The 19,910-nt window shown below is 42.1% G+C and overlaps 1 protein-coding gene across 1 annotated transcript in view; it reads left to right on the forward strand.

Moving 5' to 3' along the window:
* The window catches only part of SMPD3 (sphingomyelin phosphodiesterase 3), a 266,077-nt gene that overhangs the window by 97,611 nt on the left and 148,556 nt on the right, over positions 1-19,910 (forward strand). The window contains exon 2 of the mRNA XM_020989278.2: positions 7,654-7,729. The gene's annotated coding sequence lies outside the window, so the exon portion shown is untranslated. The remainder of the gene's footprint in view (positions 1-7,653; positions 7,730-19,910) is intronic.

Consider the following 19,910-nt stretch of genomic DNA (forward strand, 5'->3'; position numbering starts at 1 on the left):
GCCACAGCAGACAGTTCACCGCTTTTTCAGCTTGGGTTTTCAACTCCAATGACCTGCCTTCCAAACGGCAACCCCAGCCAGGGTCCGAAGGAGGGCTCAACCGAGGCATGTTGCCTTATGCCTTTATTCCCATTCCGTCCTCCTCCTCCACCTCTTCCTCTCTCTCTCCCTCTCTCTCTCTCCCTCTCTCTCCCTCCCTCTCTCTCTCTCTCTCTCTTCTCTCTCTCTCTCTCTCTCTCTCTCTCTCTCTGTCTCCCCCTTCTCTCTCTCTCTCTCTCTCTCTCTCCCTCTCTCTCTTTTCCCCCACTCTCTCTCCTTCTCTGTTCTCTCCTCTCCTCTCTCTCTTCCCCCACCCTGTCTTTCCTTCTTCTTTCTCCTCACTCCTCACTAGCTCATGCTCACTTGGTCTCTCTCCCAGAACACAACAACCTATCCCTCCTCTCTCCAGCCACTCCTTGCCTCTTTTCTCTCACCTTTCTTTCTCTCCATGGTCTCTATCTCTCTCTCAGATTCTATTGCTCATCATTTCTGCATCAGGTTGACTATATTATCTTATTGAGTCTGGTCTTGCTGTCTAAACCCTTGCATAGAAGTGGATGCAAATTATCCTGGTTGTCTGCCTTGCCTCTTCCATAGTCTGTAGCAGAGAGGGTGTTGGGGGAGATGAAAATACTCATTCCTCAAAGGATTTAAATTTAAAAAAAAAAACAAGCCCGAGACGCTCAGCCCAATCAGGGAGTCGCCTGCTCACAGGAAGGGACAGACTGGCACCATCATTACCGTACTGTTTTTGCCAGAATCCCAGTAGGCCTCAAAGGCAAACTAATAAGTGAAAATGCAAGAGGCCTTTAAATCATTGTTGTTGCTAATGAGGACCGCTAATGTTAGTAGTTAACTTTTATGCCATTTGCCCCCCTCTGAGCCAGAATGTCATCTTCTAGTTATGCTGAGATGGCCTAAGTTTGCATAATGAGGTGAGAATCACTAACTCAACACACTTACCTTCAGATTTTGGGTAGGCCTCAAACTTCAGAAACTGGGCCTTGGGAGCAGCCAGGACTCTACCTGGAAGAGTCATGGGTACAGATGCTTCCAGCCAGATGCTGATCCATAGAATAGAATAGAATAGTCCATAAACATTTGTTAAGCACCTGCTGTGTGTCCAGCACTATAGAGCATAGAATATCACATATATATCACAAATATAAAAAAGAAAGCCAATCCCTGCCCTCAAAGAGCTTACAATCTAATGGGGGCAAGACAAAAGGAAGCTGAGAAAGGGAGGGGGAGGGACAAGTGAGGAACATGATGGAGAAGTCCAAAGGTATGCAGGCCATTGGGAAACAGAATAGAATAAAATGATAGGACAGGATGGGATTTTTAGAGCTCAGCAAAATCTCCAACCTCCTCATTTTACATACGGGGAAACTGAGGCCCAGAGAGGCCCAGTGACTTCCCCAAGGTCACACAGTTAGCTAGTGACAAGGCTGAAACTAGAACCAGGTCTTCTGACTTCCAGCTTAGGAATTTGAGCACTTTCTGCCCCACATACTTCACCATTTGTCATGAACTGTTTCCTGGGCATGGTTCATCTCACCATTCAACAAAACAATTCAACAAACTTCTATTAAGTACCTTGTTATTGTTCAGTGGTTTTTCAGTCGTGTCCTATTCTTCTTGGCCCCATTTCGGGTTTCTTGGCAAAGATATGGGAGTGGCTTGTCATTTCCTTCTCCGGTTCATTTTACAAGTGAGGAAACTGAGGCAAACATGGTTAAGTGACTTGCCCAGAGTCACACAGCTAGTAAATGTTAAGTACCTACTATTCACAATACACTCTGCTAGAAAATAAGGGGAGAAAAAAGGTAACTGAGTTGTGCGGGAGGGGAGGCAGGGGGTCTCTGACCTCCAGGAACTCTCAGGCTGGTAGAGGTGCCTAGACATGAGGATAAATAAGTCTAATGCCAGGTAGAAGAGGATATGTAGGTAAAGGCAATACATAGTGGGGCGAGAGAGAGAGAAAGAGAGAGAGAGAGAGAGAGAGAGAGAGAGAGAGAGAGAGAGAGAGAGACAGAGAGAGAGAGACAGAGAGAGAGGAAGGAGGGGACAGAGAAGGAGGAGGAGAGAAAGAAAGAGAGAGAGGGAGGGGAAAGGAGGAGGGATAGGGAGAGAAATAATATTATTTCTATTTCAACACTTCACAGAACCATAATATTTTATATAGAACTTTAAAGTTTGCAACTTATTTTCCTCACAGAAGCCCTGTAAAGTAGTTAGTATTATCATCCCCATTTCACAGATAAGGAGACCAAGGCTCAGAGAGATTTAGTGGCTTGACCAAATGAGTACATCGCAAAGCCAGGACTAGAACTCAAATCTTCTAAGTAGTCTTCATTTCCAGCCCGAGGAAAATGAGGGAATAGTATCATATGCTCCTTTTGTATTGTTAGTAGGGCCTAGCACTGGGAGTGCCCAATAAATAGCAGCTGAATTTAACTGAACTTTCTAGAACTGACTTGAATGAGCAGATATCCCCACCCCTCCCTTGGACAGACAGCATGATATGATGTAAGGACCCTCGGGGAGGAATAAGGAGCTAGCTGTGTGATTCTGAGGAGGTCACCTAACCTCTCTGTGCTTCAGTTTCCTCATCTGTGAAATGAAGATCCCATTCCAGACGTCTATGTATGGCAGATATTATTCCTCAAAAGCCCGAATTCTCAAAGTGAATATATATTTACTAGAATAATAATCTCTCCTAAATAGGTCATTGGATGACAACTTTTATTTTACACTAAGGAAACTGAGGCACAGAGGGGTTAATTGGCAAACCAGCTATTATTATGAGGATAAAATGAGGTCATGAATATAAAAGTACTTTGGAAAAGTGGAAAGCTCTGTTCCCATGTCAGGTATTATTTGGAGTTCCATATGAGTAACTGGTTCATTTGGAGGGGTGGGTTAATCTTAGGTGGAGACCTTGGCAAAATTAGCTGGAGCATGTTACTTCTCGGGATGCTATATATAATGTTGCTAACATTTGCATAAGGCTTCTCAGTGGAATGTGTTCAAGGAGTTCAGTGAATTCAGTGAAAAACGAATTGGCTCTGGGGTCTGGGCCACTGTTAGCTTTTGAGACACTGCCCTCTTGTGCTCTGTAAATGGCCAACTGTGTAGTCGTCTCCCTGCGGGAATCACGCAACATCTCAACCATGAATGACAGCCTCTGCTGAGCTTAAATCTGCTATTTAAGCAAGTGCCTCTCTATCTCTACTGCTGTTACCCGAAGAGAAGAGTAACAGGGAGACCGGTGGATTCCAACTCCTTCTCTAAAGACGGCAGGTTCTTATTTCTGAGCATTTTCTATTTTGGGGGGGAAGAGGGATAATGATGATGAGTTTAAATGTAGTGGGAATAGGCTAAGAACTGCCTAAGATTATATTCAGATATATTTGGCTGACAAATGAATCGTCTGATTAAATCTCTCTCTCTCTCTCTCTTTCTAAATTTCAAATCCATGACTAGTAGAATTATTCTGTTGTTATTGTTGGTTTTTTAAGAGAGAAATAGAAAGCTTATAGCATAGGAGAAGAGAGAATACCTTTCCAAACAAGTTTTTACTGTTTAAAAAAATGATATTTAAAAGTTTCCTGAAATTTTAAGACATTTGAGAACATTTAAGAAATTTGAGACATTCAGAGTACATGCCTTCGAGGAAGTCCGATTTATTCCTACTCACAACCAAAATGCTATCTTCTGTTCATTTAAATCTGTTTAGAACAAAGACACAATTTTATTTATAAGATGTATTTGGGGGATTGAGAATTGGAGACTGGGAGATGGTTACTGTTTAGAGCCAATTATTTGATGATATTGTTTGTGATGATGCTGTATCTGGCAATATTATTTGGTAAGCTTCTCATGATTAACCAGTCCTACCAAAGATTATTCCATTCCCTCAATGACTTGGAAAGAAATGGTAATGTGCTAGTGGTGCTAGTGGTGGCAGCCTTTTAGAATCCCAGGTGAGTCCAGTGCCTGGCTCCATCTCCTCTCCCTCCATCGTGGGCTCCCCAGAGCCTGTGCCTGACTCAGGACAGGGAGGTGAGGGTTTGGCATCTGGATACACAATTAGGAAATTCCAACTCAGTTGTCATATAGGAGGGTGGAGATCAGGACTGGTCACTAAGTGCAGTTAATAGGGCACTGGACTTGGAATCAAGAAGATCTGGGTTCAAACGCTATCTCACACACTTACTGTGTGAATGACTTTGGGCTAGCCGTGGAATCTCTCTATGCCTCAGTTCCTGATCTATAAAAGGAGAGGCTTGGGGTAGATGGCTTCTAAGTTCCCTGATAGCTCTCTAGCAAAGACCATAAGATGCTAAAAGATCTTGTAGCCAGTCAGTATTAGCCATACCTGGCCGATGCTCCTGCAGTCATCCAGGGTGGACACTGCAGCTTGGAAATTAACGCTATCAAAAACCCAGGGGTGGGGAACCTTTGGCGCCGAGGCTGCATATGGTCCTCTAGGTCCTCAAGTGCAGCCCTTTGACTGAATCCAAACTTCATAGAACATTTCAGTCATGTCCAACCCTTTCTGGGTTTTCTTGGCAAAGATACTGGAGTGGTTTGTCATTTCCTTCTCCAGCTCATTTTACAGATGAGAAAACTGAGGCAAACAGGGGTAAGAGACTTGCCCAGGGTCACACAGCTAATAAGTATCTGAGGCCAGGTTTGAACTCAGGTAGTCTTAACTCCAGTCCCAGCACTCTATCCACTATGCCACCTAGCTGCCCTAGTGACATAATATATAGATAGCTCATCTTGAAATCAGAAGACCCGGGTTCCAGTACTGCCTTTGAAAATCCTGACTATATGGCCCTGGGCAAGTCACCTTACCTCAGTACCCCCCAGGCAACTCTCTAGGACTTGAAGTTTCAGAGAAGTTGACAATCTTCATTAATGATGGCTCTCTGCTGGTTCTCCCCTTACTTGTCTGACCATTCCTCAGTTAACCATGGGTGTCCCCCAAGGTTCTGTCCCTCTACACTATTTCATTTGGTGATCTCCCCATCTCCCATAGATCCAACTACCATCTCTATTCAATTGATTCCCAGATCCAGATATCCAGCTTTCACTCTCTCCCCCAGTCTCTCATCTCTGACTGACTTTCAGACATCTCAAACAGGATGTCTTATAGACATGTTAAGCCCAACATGTATAAAACTGGAGTTATTATTACGACCACTGCCCCACCCAAGCCTCCTCTTTTCCTAACTTCCGTATTGCTGTCTAGGGTACCATCACCCTCTTAGTCACCTGGACTCTCAACCTAGGGGTCATCCTCAATTCTTCACTTTCTCCTTCACTCCCCATAGTCAGTCAATGGCCAAGTCCTCCTTCTTCTACCTTCTTATCATCTCTTATATATACTCCCTTCTCTCCTCTGACACAGCCACCACCCTGGTGCAGCCCTTTATCACCTCAAGCCTGGACCACTGCAAAAGCCTGTGGGTGGGTCTCTCTGCCTCAAGTTTCTCCCCACTCCACTGGTAGTCAAATTGATCTTCCTAAAGCACAGGCCTGATCATATCAACAGTGCTCTCATTGTCCTGGCAAAGCTTTTGAATGCTTGTTATGGCTCCCAAGTCATGATCAGGCATCATTGGACTTTAATGAAGGTTCAAATCAGAGAAGCTGGGGAAATCTATCATGAAAGTTTGCATCACAGCACACTTAAGAAAGCATAACCTATTAGCAAAAAGGCAACCTCGATCCTGTAAGGGAAAATCATGCCTGACTAATCTGTGAAAGATTTTCAAAGAGGCTAATTAAGCGCGTGAACAAGGAGAGACAAGTGATTTGAATTTATATAGGCTTTCAAAAAGTTTTTACTGGATTCTCTATTAAAGCCTATTTTGTAAACAGTCAGTCACCTTTGGGTTAAGGAAGAATATCACAGATAAGTAAAAGACCTGAAGATAAAAATGAAGCTCTGGGTAATTGGACCTGAAGAATATAAACTCCCTGAGGCCAGAAACAATTTCATCTTTGTTTTGTGGCCCTAGGGCCATATTCTGGTTCGGATAGTCTCCATGTTTGCAAATAACACTGAGTAGTTTTATAAATGAGCTAAAAAAATGGTAGATGAGTTTCAACATAGGCAACTGTGATGGAATGCATTTAGGGGAAAAGAATGCAATCTCTACTTCTGCATACAATGATGGCGCCCAAACTGTTATGGAGGTAGAGCACAAGGAAATAATTCTGGGAGTTATTGTTGTCTCTGCTAAAGGGAGCATGTAGAGGCTAAGAAAATGTGAGGTAACTGGTAGTGGAAGTCTTAGAAAACAACATGAAATCCTCAGTTCTATCTATATATTGAACCTTATCGTATCCGTGTTGTTCAGTCGTATCTCACTCTTCATGACCTCATGGACCAAATCACACCTATACTGTCCATGGGGTTTTGTTAGCAAAGATCCTGGAGTGGTTTGCCATTTCCTTTTCCAGCTCATTTTACAGATGAGGACACTGAGGCAAACAGGGTGAAGTGACCTGCCCAGGGTCACCCAGCTAGTAAGTGTCTGAGGCCAGATTTGAACTCACAAAGATGAGTCTTCCTGACTTCAAGCTTGGCACTCTATGCACTGTGCCACCTAGCTGCCCCAGAAGGAATAGGGATACCAACTTAAGATACTTTAGTGGTTGGTAACGCAGAGATGATGTACTGAGGTCTTGACTGGGGTCATGGCCACAGAAACGGGGGGGAAAGGTTTGAACCTTAGAGCAACTATGGAAGAATTATAGCGGGATGTGATGACATTCATAGCATTTGGAGCAGGAAAGAGCCTTTAAAAAAAAATCCAGTTCAACCCTCTTGTTTTATAGATAAAGAACCCCAATTAGTTGGGGGGTTTTATTGTTGTTGCTGTTTTTTTTAAGCCCAGAGGGCAGTTAAGTGACTTCTGGGAGTTAGAGTCGGAGACAGGATTTTGTTTATCTTCAAACAGTCTGAGATTTAGAGCTGAATGTGACCTCTGAGGTCAGCTAGTCCAACCCTCCTCTTTTCCAAATAAGGAAACTGAAGTCCCAGAAGTTTTAGTGACATGCCCAAATGAGAGATCTGGAGCTCAATCTTCAGCCCGATTCCTGTTCTGCTCTTCTCATCAGCTCATTCATTCCCAGGGAATCTGCTCTTCCTGGGGCATTCTCTCTGGCTCTCCACTCCCTCGTTCATAGTGCCTCTGTTCACCATCTATAGAGGAGTTGAAAGTTGGCAAAAAAAAAAAATTATATACAGAAGGCATTAATAGCTTAAAACTGCAGTAAGACTTTTGGGACACCTCATATGTATAGTATGATCTCATTTGAGCCTCATGACACTTGTGAGGTACAGCTATTAATCATCCCCATTTTACAGATGAGAAAACTGAGGCTTCAGAAGATTAAGTGATCTAATAGCTTATAGGTGGCAGAGGCAAGATTCAGAGGTTTCCCCAGCTCTGCCTGCCTCTACCTCTGTCATTCTATCTGCTACACAATTCCTTATCTGTGGGCAGCAGAGAAAGCTGGAAGCTTTTTTATGCTGAATGATATTGTATCTTTATTTTCACAAGTAATTTTGTATCATTTTTTTCCTCATTTCAGTAAGAATTTTCAGTGATTCCTCTTCTGAAGAAGAAAAGACTTCAAACATTGGAGCAGACAAGGAATTCTTCTTCAGGTAAGTTACCTGTCCTTTAAGAACAATTCCCAAGTTCCCAAACCACAAAGAACCAAACAGAGGTATGACTGTTGTTCATTTAGTTGGGTGTTTCTTTTGCCAGGAGGACCCTAAGAACATCCACTAGGAAGAGCTGCACTAAGAACATATTGGTAACTGCTGCTTTCCTAATTTAATAGAGTGCAAAGGGACAGACCTTTTAGAGAAATTGGTGAGATTTTTGAGAGATGGAACAAGAACCGTGAAATTGGTCCTTCAAAGGATTCCCAGCATCAGTTTCATGATACTAATAAGCACAATACCTGTTCAGCTATTCTTATGAGCTCAATCACTCCCAGGAAATCTGCTTCCTAAAGAATAGGGGCTTGCTTTCTTAAGTTCCTCTCTCTAGCCATCTGAGAGGTAGATGGGTCTAGTACAAAGAGCCTTCGGTTTGCCATCAAAGAAGCTGGGTAACCTTGGGTGACGTTGGTCAACTCATTTTCCTTCTCTGACCTCAAGTATCTTCATCCAAATAATGAGAGGGTGGGATAAGAAAAACTTCTAATATCCTATCCAGCTTTAAATTCACGACCCTATCTACGATTTTCTGATCTGCTATTTCACAGGTAAGTGAAGGTTGTAAATGACGTGCCCAGGACGTGGGAAAGTGATCACATCTATTCTTCATCTAAAAGTTCACAACTACCTAAATTATTTGGGCTATTTAAGGATTTCACAAAGAGAATTCATAATCTGCTAGATTTTCTATCCTGGTTTAATTTTGGAAAGGTGAAAAATTGGGTCTTTTTGACAGATTAATGGCAGCATTTTAAAATTATCATTTAGTTCATGATAGAAACTAGAGCTATGATTTCACTGACATAAGGAACTCTATCAATGCAGGTCAGACCTTCTCTACAATTTCTAGTTTAGAGTGGAGATGTAAAACAAGGGGCTGATTAAGGTACCAGATCAAAATGTAATTGGGAGATACTTAATAAAATAAAACTACAAGAAGACATAGATAATGTTAATATGTGGTTTTCTTAGTCAATATGGAGCCTATGGGGATCCCTCTGTACAAGTTAATGGTCCCCATTTCTATCTGAGTTTGATCTCACTCCTCCAAGTAACTCCCTAAACCAGTGGTATCAAATTTAAATAGAAAAGTAGGGGCCACTCAACCTGTACAGAAGGATCCCTGTGGGCTCCATATCCACTTAGAAAACCACACATTAACATTATCTGTGTCCTGTTACATTTTTATTTTGTTAAGCATTTCCTAATTACATTTTATCTGATTCAGTCCACCTAGCAATGTTGCTGGCCCCTTGTGGTGTGTTTTGATACTTCTGTCCTAGAGCAATGATTAGTCAAGTGACTTGTTCAAGGTCACGCAGTCATAAGAAGGACTTGAATTCAAGTCTTCTTGTCTGTAAGGCCACCTGTCTACCCAATACACTGTGCTGCCTCTCTGCTATTTAGTTTGGTGTTAGTGAACTGTATATATGAAAAAAAAAATGGTCTGTTCATGGAGTGAGATCAAAAGACAACAGGTGGGCAGCCCACAGGTTCCCCTGGTGTCCTCTCAACAATAAGAGAAAGCAAAGAATGACCCTAGCAGGCTGGGCAGAGCCCCTGTGGTGGCCTGAAGGATCTGAACAAACGTCACACTGGATAGGCAGGCATGAATGCGGTGGTGCCCTAGACAAGGCTCCCCCTTTAGACAATTGTTAAAATTTTAGTGTGAGCATTTACGCCTTAGAAAGCAGCAAACCCTTTGACTCATTGTTTTGTTGATTGTCTAGATTTAAGAAAGTAATGGAGAAAATGTGAATAACGAAGATCAAACTTAAAAGTATGTCATGGGTACATTTCCCCCCTAAGAGTCAGTTGTTAAACATGTACTAGCAGAAACACCTGCATTAATAACATCATTAGGGAAAACGCTCATGTTAATTCGATCCTGGACCCATCTGATCACTGAATAATTTAGTAATTAGGAACTTTAAAGAATTTTAGTCAGTCAATAAGCATTTATTAAGTACTTACTGTCTATGAGTTGTGCTTAGTGCTGGGGATACAAAGAAAGGCAAAAGATAGTCCCTGCCCTCAAGGAGCTCACAGTCTAACGAGGGAAACCACATGCAAACAGTTATACACAAACAAGATCAATACGGGGTCAGCTGGAAACAACCAGTGGCGGGAGTTGCTGGCATTAAGAAGCACTGGGAAAGGCTTCTCAGGCGGGATGTTTGCAGGTCTGAAACGTTGTATAACAGCTCTTTCCACGATGTTCTACATGGGATTCAATTATATGTCGAGACACGGGAGTTCTCTTGGCACAGTTGATGTGACCTCCACTAGTCCTCGCCTGAGGTTGTAAGCAGGAGCTATAAAGCCACCCCCGACTCCAAGAAGTCCTGCCATTGTGTCTGCTCGATGGAGCATTGCATTTTAGAGCCAGAAGGGGCCTCAGAAATCTAGGCCAGCCTCCTAATTCTATAGGTGAGAAAACTGAGATCCAGAGAGGCCTGGTCTGACGTCATCAGGAGAAACTCCCACCTCCCCAGATCCTCCCACACAGAGAAAGGGTCCCCTGTGGTGCTGCCCGAATGCTAGTGTGCCCACACCTTCAGGCCTCCCCTCCCTGACTCTGAAATTATCTGTCCTTATTCCGCAGTAATACATCTTTGTGCATGTTGTCTCCCTCTATAGAATGTAAGCTCCTTAAGGGCAGGGATTATTTGAGGTTTATCCCCAGCACCCAGATAAATAGTTGGGATTTAATAGGTACTTGTTAAGAAGTATATGTGGAAGAAGCAGAGAGAGGGCCAGCCTCGAAGTCAGGAAGATCTGGATTCAGATTCTGCCTTTGATACATACTGGCTGTGGGAACCTCTCCAGGGCTCCGGATAAGTCTCTAAGGCCAAGATGCAGAGCAGGTGCTGATCTGCATTAGGACAGCTCAATTTCCAGATCTAAGGAAAGCACAGGAACAGTCAATAATTACACCATCGTTCGTTGAATTGAATGGTGCATGACAATTGACAAAGATCTGGTTGGGAAAGCTTTCAAGGAGCTTATGACTGTTGGTAGAGACATCACATACACAGACTTCTGTTGTTGAGTTGTTCTCAGTCATGTCTGACTCTTCGTGAACCCATTTGGGGTTTTCGTGGCAAAGATACTAGGGTGGTTTGCCATTTCCTTCTCCAGCCCACTTGACAGATGAGGACACTGAGACAAACAAGGTTAAGTGACTTGTCTAGGGTCACAAAGCTAGGAAGTGTCTGAGGCCAGATTTGAACTCAGGACGATGAGTCTTCCTGACTCCAGGCCCAGCATTTTATCTATTGCACCACCTAGCTACCCTACATACACAGATAAATAAGCACAAAATAATTGGGACAGAGGAGCAGAGGGAGGACCAGCCACTCGATATGTGAGTAAAGGCTTTGTTTTCTGGGCCTCAGTTTCCTTCTCTGTAAAAATAAAGGGTTGGACTAGAAGATCTTGAAGGTCCTGTCCAGCCCTAAATCTCACAATGTGTTGTGATAGTGAAATGTAAATTCCTCCTCCACTATTAACTTGAAACAGAGGATCCAGGTTCAAATCTAGCTCTGCCTATGTTAACTTGGGCCGGTCATCTAAACTCCTTGGTCCTCAGCTTCCTCATCTGTATAAAATGAAAGATTTGGACCCAATGACCTCTAAGGCATCTTCCAGATCTAAGTCTATGATTCTATGTCCATGATGTCCTGTTACAAAATCGTTTGGTTTCCTATGTCTTTTCCCTTCTTTTATGTCATAGGGTCATGAAATGTTAAAGCTGAAAGGGATCTTGGCAATTTATCTTGCCCAGGCTCCCCAATTTACAGAGGAAAAACTGAGACCCAGAGAGGTTGCTACTTACCCGTGATCACACAGCTAGTCATTTGTAGGTCTTCTGACCCCAAGTTCATGTTCCTCCTGATATATTACACTGCCTCCTTTACTTTTCTTATCCATAAGAAATGCCTGGTACATAGTAAGTACTTAATCCATGCCTTATCAATCTATCTGCCTATCTTTTAAAAAAAAAGAAAACCTTGCATTTTATGGTAATTTTCTAATTCTACTCTTGGTAGGAGAGAGGAGAAAGTTTTGGGGTTTGGTTGCATATAATTCAATTCAATAATCATTTATAAGACATTATTCTGTGTGTGTCAGCATGCAGCTAAAAGCGTCAATTCTTTGGTAGCAAGATGTTGGGAGAAATACAAAAGTGAATATGACAAAGACCCTATCTTCAAGAAGCTAAGGATCTACTAGGGGTAGGGGACACAACAGACATACAAGTATAATATAAAGTGGAATATGAAAGTTCCATGAAATGTGCAAAGTGCTATAAGAGTTCACAGAAAGAAGGGAACAGTTCTGATTAGGAGGAATCAAGGAAACCCACCTGGAGGAGGTGCCATTGGAATTGGGGCCTTGAAGGATGGTCAGAATTTCTGGAGAAATAAGGGGTAGGGCACATTTGAAAATATGAGCAAAGACAAAGAGGTGGGACAGTGAGTGGACTAGTTTGTCTGGTGCAAAGGACCAGAGAATACCACAAGGCAAGGCTAAAGAGGTGGAGTCCATATTTCACACATTTTTCCCATGTTTTTTGCTCTTATCTCTCAGAGTTTTTATCAAGTTTTGTTCTTGTTTCTAATCACTTTGCTGAAAGTTTCTGTTTTTATTTTCACTCTAGTAGGGACTGAATTTCCCTCATTCTCTTTGAGTATTTCCTATTCCTTGGTTTTGATGTAGTATCTTGCATTTCCCAAACACCTTATAGAATTTTCCTCTTGTTCAATCATGTTCAACTCTTTGTGATCCCATCTGGGGTTTTCTTGGAAAAGATCCTGGAGTAGATTGCTATTTCTTTCTCCAGCTCATTTAACATATGAGGAAACTGAGGCAACCAGGGCTTAGTGACTTACCCAGGGTCTCACAGCTAGTAACCATCTGAGGCCAGATTTGAACTAAGGAAGATGAGTCTTCTTGATTCCAGGCCTGGCACACCATCCACAGTGCTGCCTAGCTAGCCCAGAGAATTTTCATCAGATGCTAACATAGCATTCAGAATAGGTTAGAAATAGCTCCTCCCAGCAGCTGTTTCTAAGTCTCCTCATAAGCCCTCAACTTTCATCCCTTGTCCTTTTATCCAGATGGCACAACATCTTTTATTTTTAATTCACCAGGATTAATCCCATTCCAAAATTGTTTCCAAAAGACATTTTGCCTTCCCATTGCTTACTAAGAAGCCTCTTTCTACACAGCTACAAATGTATTTATTGGAGGACTGGGAACATGGAAATTATGAGGTAAGAGATGCCCCAAGTTAGCACTTAATGAATGGTGATTGATTGATTCACACATCTTTCTGGCCCTAACTGCTAAGTCTGATGCCTTTACGGCCTCTAGGAAAAATCTAGCTCAGTACCTTTATTTTATTGGTCAGCTAAATACATGAAATTACTTACTTTCTCAAAGTCACAGAAGATGCCAAATATGAAGTGAAGTGCTCTCAGTAGGCAGCTAAGTGATACAAGTGAGTAGGCACTGTCCCTAGAGTCAGGAAGACCTGAGTTCCAATGTTGCCTTAGACACTTACTATCTATATGACTGTGAGAATTTGGGCAGAGGTCAAAGACGCCAAGGTCATCCATTGCATTCCAGGCCGTAGCCAGTCATCGTGACTTTTGTCATGATGTCACTGGACTTTGGTGATTCTGGAAGAGATAGTGAGACTGACAACTTTATGCAACTCTGCCTCACTTAAATCCAAATCATGGGCTGGTCAAGACCTCACCACATGATATTATTGGTACTCGAGGGATGAGCAACACCACCACGTGACTATGGGCAGGTCACTTATCTTGGGGATAATCCTAGCACATCTCCCTCACAGGGTCGTCAAGTCTAGCTAAGAAGGGCAGGAGTAGGGGCAGCTAGGTGGCGCAGTGGATAGCGCACCGGCCCTGAAGTCGGGAGGACCTGAGTTCATATCTGGCCTCAGACCCAACACGTGATACTTACTAGCTATGTGACCCTGGGCAAGTCACTTAACCCCAATTGCCTAAAAATTTAAAAAAAAATTTTTTAAAGAGAAGGGCAGGAGTTGGGAAGGAGAGGAAGATGGTGAGCCAGGTGCTGACCTCCTGGAGAAAAAAGGGAGAACAAGGCAGGTAGGGTATGCAGATTGGCTCAATGCTCTCTGCTCCAGCCTCCATAGTGTGTAGCAGGTGGATGTTTTGATTGAGTTCAAATATGTGAAAGCTCTTTGGAACATCTGGAGTATGGTATGCTGCACATCCATAATGAACAGAAAGTTGACTTTGAATCCAGAGAACCCCGGATTCGAATCCTGCTTCTGACAAATCTTAGCTGTGTGATGCTAGGCAAATGGCTAGGACAATTCTTTAAGACCATAAGTACCATACAAAAATGATTAAAGATTACAATGATTATTATTAATCAGGAAGTTTGTTCATTTCAGTTATTTTCTGCTGGACCAATTAGCTCAGAGTAAATAGAGTACAAGCTTGTGGGAGAAAGAGCTCTGGATCTGGAAGCAGAAAATCTGAGTTCGGATCTGGCTGTGACATTTGTACCAGTGCGACCTTGGCCAAGTCTCTCACCTTCTCTGGCATTAGCTCCCTTACCTAAAAGTGAAAAGTGCGACATTATAATCCAGACAGTTTCTCCTAGCTCAGCAGCTATGAGACTGAATCCCTCACCCTGTTCAACTGTCTCAGAAACGGCCGCTGCTTATCATCAGAGATTAAGATGACGCAGTCTACAAGAGAATTTAAAAGCCGGGCTCAATAGTTTTCATCTGTGTGTGTATAAAAGAGGAAGTGTGACGTAATGGCTAGAAGGCTGGCCTTGAAGTCAGAAAGACCTAGATTCAAGTCTTTTTTTTTTAATTAATGCTCATGAGCCATCCCCTTTGAATAGCTTTCCTAGAACCAGCCAATAATTACTCAGTCACGTAATATCACCTCATAGTGATAAAAAAGGAGAATTTACTTAAGATAGAAATGTAGGACTGAATTAGGAAAACAATAAACACTCCCAACCTGCAAACCACCTCCACACACATTTGGCAGGGGACCCTGGCTTGGCAGGACCCTAGTATAGACTAAAGACACTCATGGCAGGGAATCCAGAACCTAGAACCACTCCTAGAACCAGGGAACATTATAGAAAGCCTTGCTTTTTCCCTTCAGTAAAGCAGATGGGTTCAAGTCTGGCCTTGGACAAAAAGTAGCTTTGTGCCTACGAACAAGAGACTTAAATTCTCTCTTGCCCTAGCCATTGCTCCAAGAATATAAATTTCAGATGAGCTGCCAATATTAACTAGTAGAAAGACTAGCGAAATTATAGGTCTAGACTAGACCAAAAAACAAACAAACAAAAAATTTATGTATAATTATTTTTTCATAGGGGACAGGGCGGGACAAGACAGGGTTCAGACCTTTGATTTTTATCAGTTTGGGGACCTCTCAATATGGAAACTCCCTTCACTGATACAGACTAGCAATTTGTAATTTATTAAAGAGAGCTGTGTAGGGCAGATAGTCTATTTCACTGACAGATGGGAGTATAGATTCAAAGCTGGTTCCTGACCACAAAGCCAACCTTCCATCTATCCACTATCACTGTCCCATGTTACCTCTCTTGAGTTTTTGTAAATGCTGTAAGACAGCAGGCTTCTTAAAGTCAGGAGTTGTCTCACATTTCCTCCACATCCCTTGTGCTGCCTAGCCTATATTATTATTCAGTAAATGTTCATTGACGTCCACAGATGGCTTTTTGCCTTAATCTGTATTCCTTCATGTATTCTGCTCACACCTTTCTTGTAGAGCAAGGCTTTACTAGCTCATCTCTAAATTTTCCATTTCCTTCCACTTACCCAAAAGAAAGTGTTCGTGAGCATTGTTTCTCTCTCCTTTTTTTAAGTTTTCATTATTTTTATTGCTTTATTTTGCACTTTGAATATGTAATATTTAGAATTCCTATTCAGGGACAAGTTGGACTAGACAATTTTCAAGGTCCCTCCCAAAACTAACTATTATACTCCTTAAGTATATCTTAATAACTGAAGTGTCATCTTCACATAGGAGGGGTTTTTTTTTTTGGGGGGGGGTTAGGCAATGGGGTTAAGTGACTTGCCCAGGGTCACACAGCTAGTAAGTGTCAAGTGTCTGAAGCCAGATTTGAACTCAGGTCTTCCTGACTCTGGGGCTGGTGCTGTACTCACTGCACTGCCTAGCTGCCCCTAGGAGGTTTCTTTATCCCATGGTATCCCTTAAGAGCATCCTTGAATCACTCTTTATCTTTGAATTCTTAAAACCTAGCAGAATCTCGTTGTATTTGGTAAACACTTGATAACTATTAAACCAAATGGAATTCAATTTAGTTACTGGTATTGCTCCACAGTGTCCCAGTTCTTGACCTCCATCTCCACCACTATTCCATTTTCTGCCATGACCTGCAGCACAGATGCAATGGCTAGAGGACTGGCACAGGAGACAGAAAGACCTGGGTTCAAATCCCACCTCAGACATATACCAACTGCATGACCTTGGGCAAGTCACTGAATTTCTCGAAGTCTCTGGCAACTCACTGAGACTCTAAGTTAGAGAGAAGTTGTGGGTCCACATCAGAGGAGGGAGTTTTTCCATCAGGAAGTTCCTTATACTGAAGAAATCTAGACCCCCTCAAAAAAAATCCAATTTACTAAAAAATACAATCCATTTACTAGCTGACATGGAGCTAGCTTTCTAATTTAAATCTATAGCAAAAATAGAATTTCTCAGGAACTCTAAAGTGACTTCTCCCACCGTGTGTGTCATTAGGGGCTGAGACTTCCACAGATGAAATGGTAATACATCTGTACTCATCTGAAGAAATGCCAAGCCTGTGGTTGATCATTGCCCCACAGCAACAAATGTTTTGTTTTTATATTCGGCACATTGTGGTTGGAATGTTTGCACTGAAATGGTCACCACTTCAGAAAGGATATATCTCCTTCCTGGCTTGCTTAAAGGACCACAGGAATTAGAACTGGAAGGACCTTAGAGATCTGCTAAGCTAATGCCCTCATTTTACAGATGAAGGAACTAATATCCAGAGAGGCAGGTGACTGGCCCCAAGGTTGCTCAGGTATGAAGAGGTAGAACTCAGATGCAAATTCCAGGTCCTTTGACTCTAAATCTTTTGACTTGTTTCCCTGGCACTGTCCTAGCCACCTCAAAACCCCACTTAAACTAATGGGCCCCTGGAAAAAGGAAGAGGAAATTCGCCTTATCCCATTTGTTGAGGAGGTGGGAGACTATAGATGCAGAATGTTGTGTATGCTGTCAAACATGGATGCCATGTTGTTTGGTTTTGCTTGATTGTTTTCCTTTGTTACAAGGGAGGGATGACTGGGGATTGGGGTATGGCAATCAGTGAGGGGAGCACACTCTAGTGCCTCCAGAAACAACTGTAATATGAAAACAAAAGAATAAATATAACTTTTTTACACACAAAAAAACTTCAAAAATCCCAAATGCATCAAAACATATCATATAAACTATATCATGGGCAAAGTCTTTGAATTGGTGTCTTCTTGTTTAGACTAGATGGGAATGAATGCACCAGTTCCCATTTGCAGAGGTCACTCTCAGTCTTTATGATGATGCTATTAGAGAAATACTTAATCAGAAAACCTAGGTTCTGGGCCCTACCTCTGCCTGTGACCTCGGAAAAGTCACTTCTGTGGCTTTTTGTTTCTCCATCTGAAAATCAAGCATTTGAGCTAGACGGTCTCATCCAGTTCAAAAATCCCATGATTCCAAGTCTAAGTTTCAACCTCATATAGAGAGAAAAGAGTCCTCAGATGGAAAATAGAAAACCATGGTTCCTCCTCTTCACTTAACCTGAGCCTCAGTTTCCATTTCTGTCACATGAGCCCACTTTACTCCTTGTCCAGCCATGTACAACGTACTCAATGGACTCATTGAAGGAAATGCTAAATTTCAATTAGAGGGTAAACAAAGATATAATTTTTCTCCCATCCATGTTCACAGACCAACTGTAACCCCACAGACCCTAGGTTCAGAACCCCTAATGTACAGGGAATCTCTTCATAATCTACAAAGACTATATTAATGTAAACAAAGTATTTTGATTATCATCTCTGAGACAATATTTTCTAAGCCTCAGGTTCAGTAACATATATTAGAGGGCTAGAATCTGCTTTGGTGAAGGGCATTTTCACACCAGCAAAATCACATATCCTTGACCTATTGATGTATCAATGATATTGTATGTGGCATTCGTTCAATAAGTTTATTAAACACCCCTCCTAAAGTCCTGTTCCATTCTGCAGAATGGCTTGGAAGGGACCTTGGATTCTTGAAGGTTATACCAATACAGTGGTATAGTGGACATGGTTTTCCCAAACTGCATAGAGAGATGATGTGCATAGTGATTTGAGGACCGGTGTAAGTAACACCAGGAAGGCTCATCAACATGTTGACTAAAGTGGGAATTCTTTGACCACGGTAACTCTTGCAGACTGAAGGTACAAAGAGGTCATACCTGCTTCAGAGGAAAGCACACCCATGGCAGCTCCTTGTAACATTGGATTGGGCCCTGCATTTGTCTAGTATGTGTCTTCCAATAGAATGTAAGGTCTTTGAAGCCAGGGACTGTTTTGTTTTTGTCTTGGTCTTTATATTCCCAGGCCTTAATAGAGTCTTTGCAGGCAGCAAGTGTGTAATCAATGCCCATTTAATGAAATGAATGGAATTGTTCTAAAAAGTCCCACTATTTTACATTTTACAATTCTTTCCTTCTCAAACTTCTCAGAGAGGTAGCAAGTGAGTCCATTCAGAAAAGAAAGTGAGAGGTCCAAATTCCTCCAGGTTGAGCAAGGCTGCTGATTTTGTCCCCGCTTTGTTAGATTTCCTCTTTCAGAGAGCTCTCATCCAGGTCCTGGGGAGAGGCTGCTTTTTACACAATAGGAGACCTGTTTAGGGGGAAGTCAAGGAAATGATTGGCTTGACTGACCTTTCCTCTGGTGTGATTTTTATTTATGGCTAATAATAAGAACTTGACTGCATATAATGAGAAGGAGATTTGGGAGAAAAGCTGTTGGCTCAAAAATCATTTGAGGTTCTGACACAAAGACCCAGAGAGAGGTCATTTCTTGTGATGTTGTCTCCCTGGTTCCTGTTTACAGAGTGCAATTACTAGTCTCAGAAAAGGCCCAATGCTTTAATGGCAAAGAGAGGTCTCCAATTCTGTGAATGGCTTGAGGACCTAGTGATATTTAGCAAAGAGGAGACATGATAGCTATCTTCAAATATTTGAGTCCTGTCTTATAGATGGGGGATTAAGCTTAGCCTGCTTGAATCCAACAGGGTGGAATTAGCAGCAATAAGTAAAAATTACAGAAGAGAGATTTGGGCGCATAAAGAAAACTTCCCTGTGAGACCTGGCTATCTAACACGCAATGTCTTAGGAACCACTGTCTTAAGGATTGGGGAGGAACCTCAGAGGTTTTTTTTAATACATAATCAAACTACCAGAGAACACCACCTAAATTAATTTACTTATTCAGTGCCATACCAATCAAACTGCCAAAGAATTACTTAACAGAGTGAGAAAAAAATGACAAAATTCATCTGGAAGAACAAAAGGTCAAGAATATCAAGGGAATCAATGAAAACAATGGGAAGGAAGAGGGACTAGAAGTACCAAATGTCAAACTACACTATAAAGTGGTAATCATCAAAGCAATCTAATGCTGGATAAGAAATAGAGAAATTGATCAGTGGAATAGATTAGGTCCATGATATGCAGAAGAAAAGGAGCACAGTAATCTAGTGTTTGACAAACCCAAAGATCCCAGTTATTTGGGGCAAAAATTCACTATTTTACCAAAACTACTGGGGAAAAATTAGAAAGCGGTCTAGCAGAAACTAGGCATAGATCAACATCTCAGGTTTTGTGTGTGTGTGTGTGTGTGTGTGTGTGTGTGTTGTGTATGTGTTATGTTTGTCCTTCATTCTCAAAGAGGACCGTGACATCAGGAAGATGATGCCATGACTTGCAAGTGAATTGAATTTTAGTGAGGGAGGGTTGGGCAAAGTCATCAGCCTCACTTTCT

Source organism: Phascolarctos cinereus, unplaced genomic scaffold (assembly GCF_003287225.1).
Source record: "Phascolarctos cinereus isolate Bilbo 61053 unplaced genomic scaffold, phaCin_HiC Scaffold_2;HRSCAF=192, whole genome shotgun sequence".
In the NCBI taxonomy this organism is placed as follows: Eukaryota; Metazoa; Chordata; class Mammalia; order Diprotodontia; family Phascolarctidae; genus Phascolarctos; species Phascolarctos cinereus.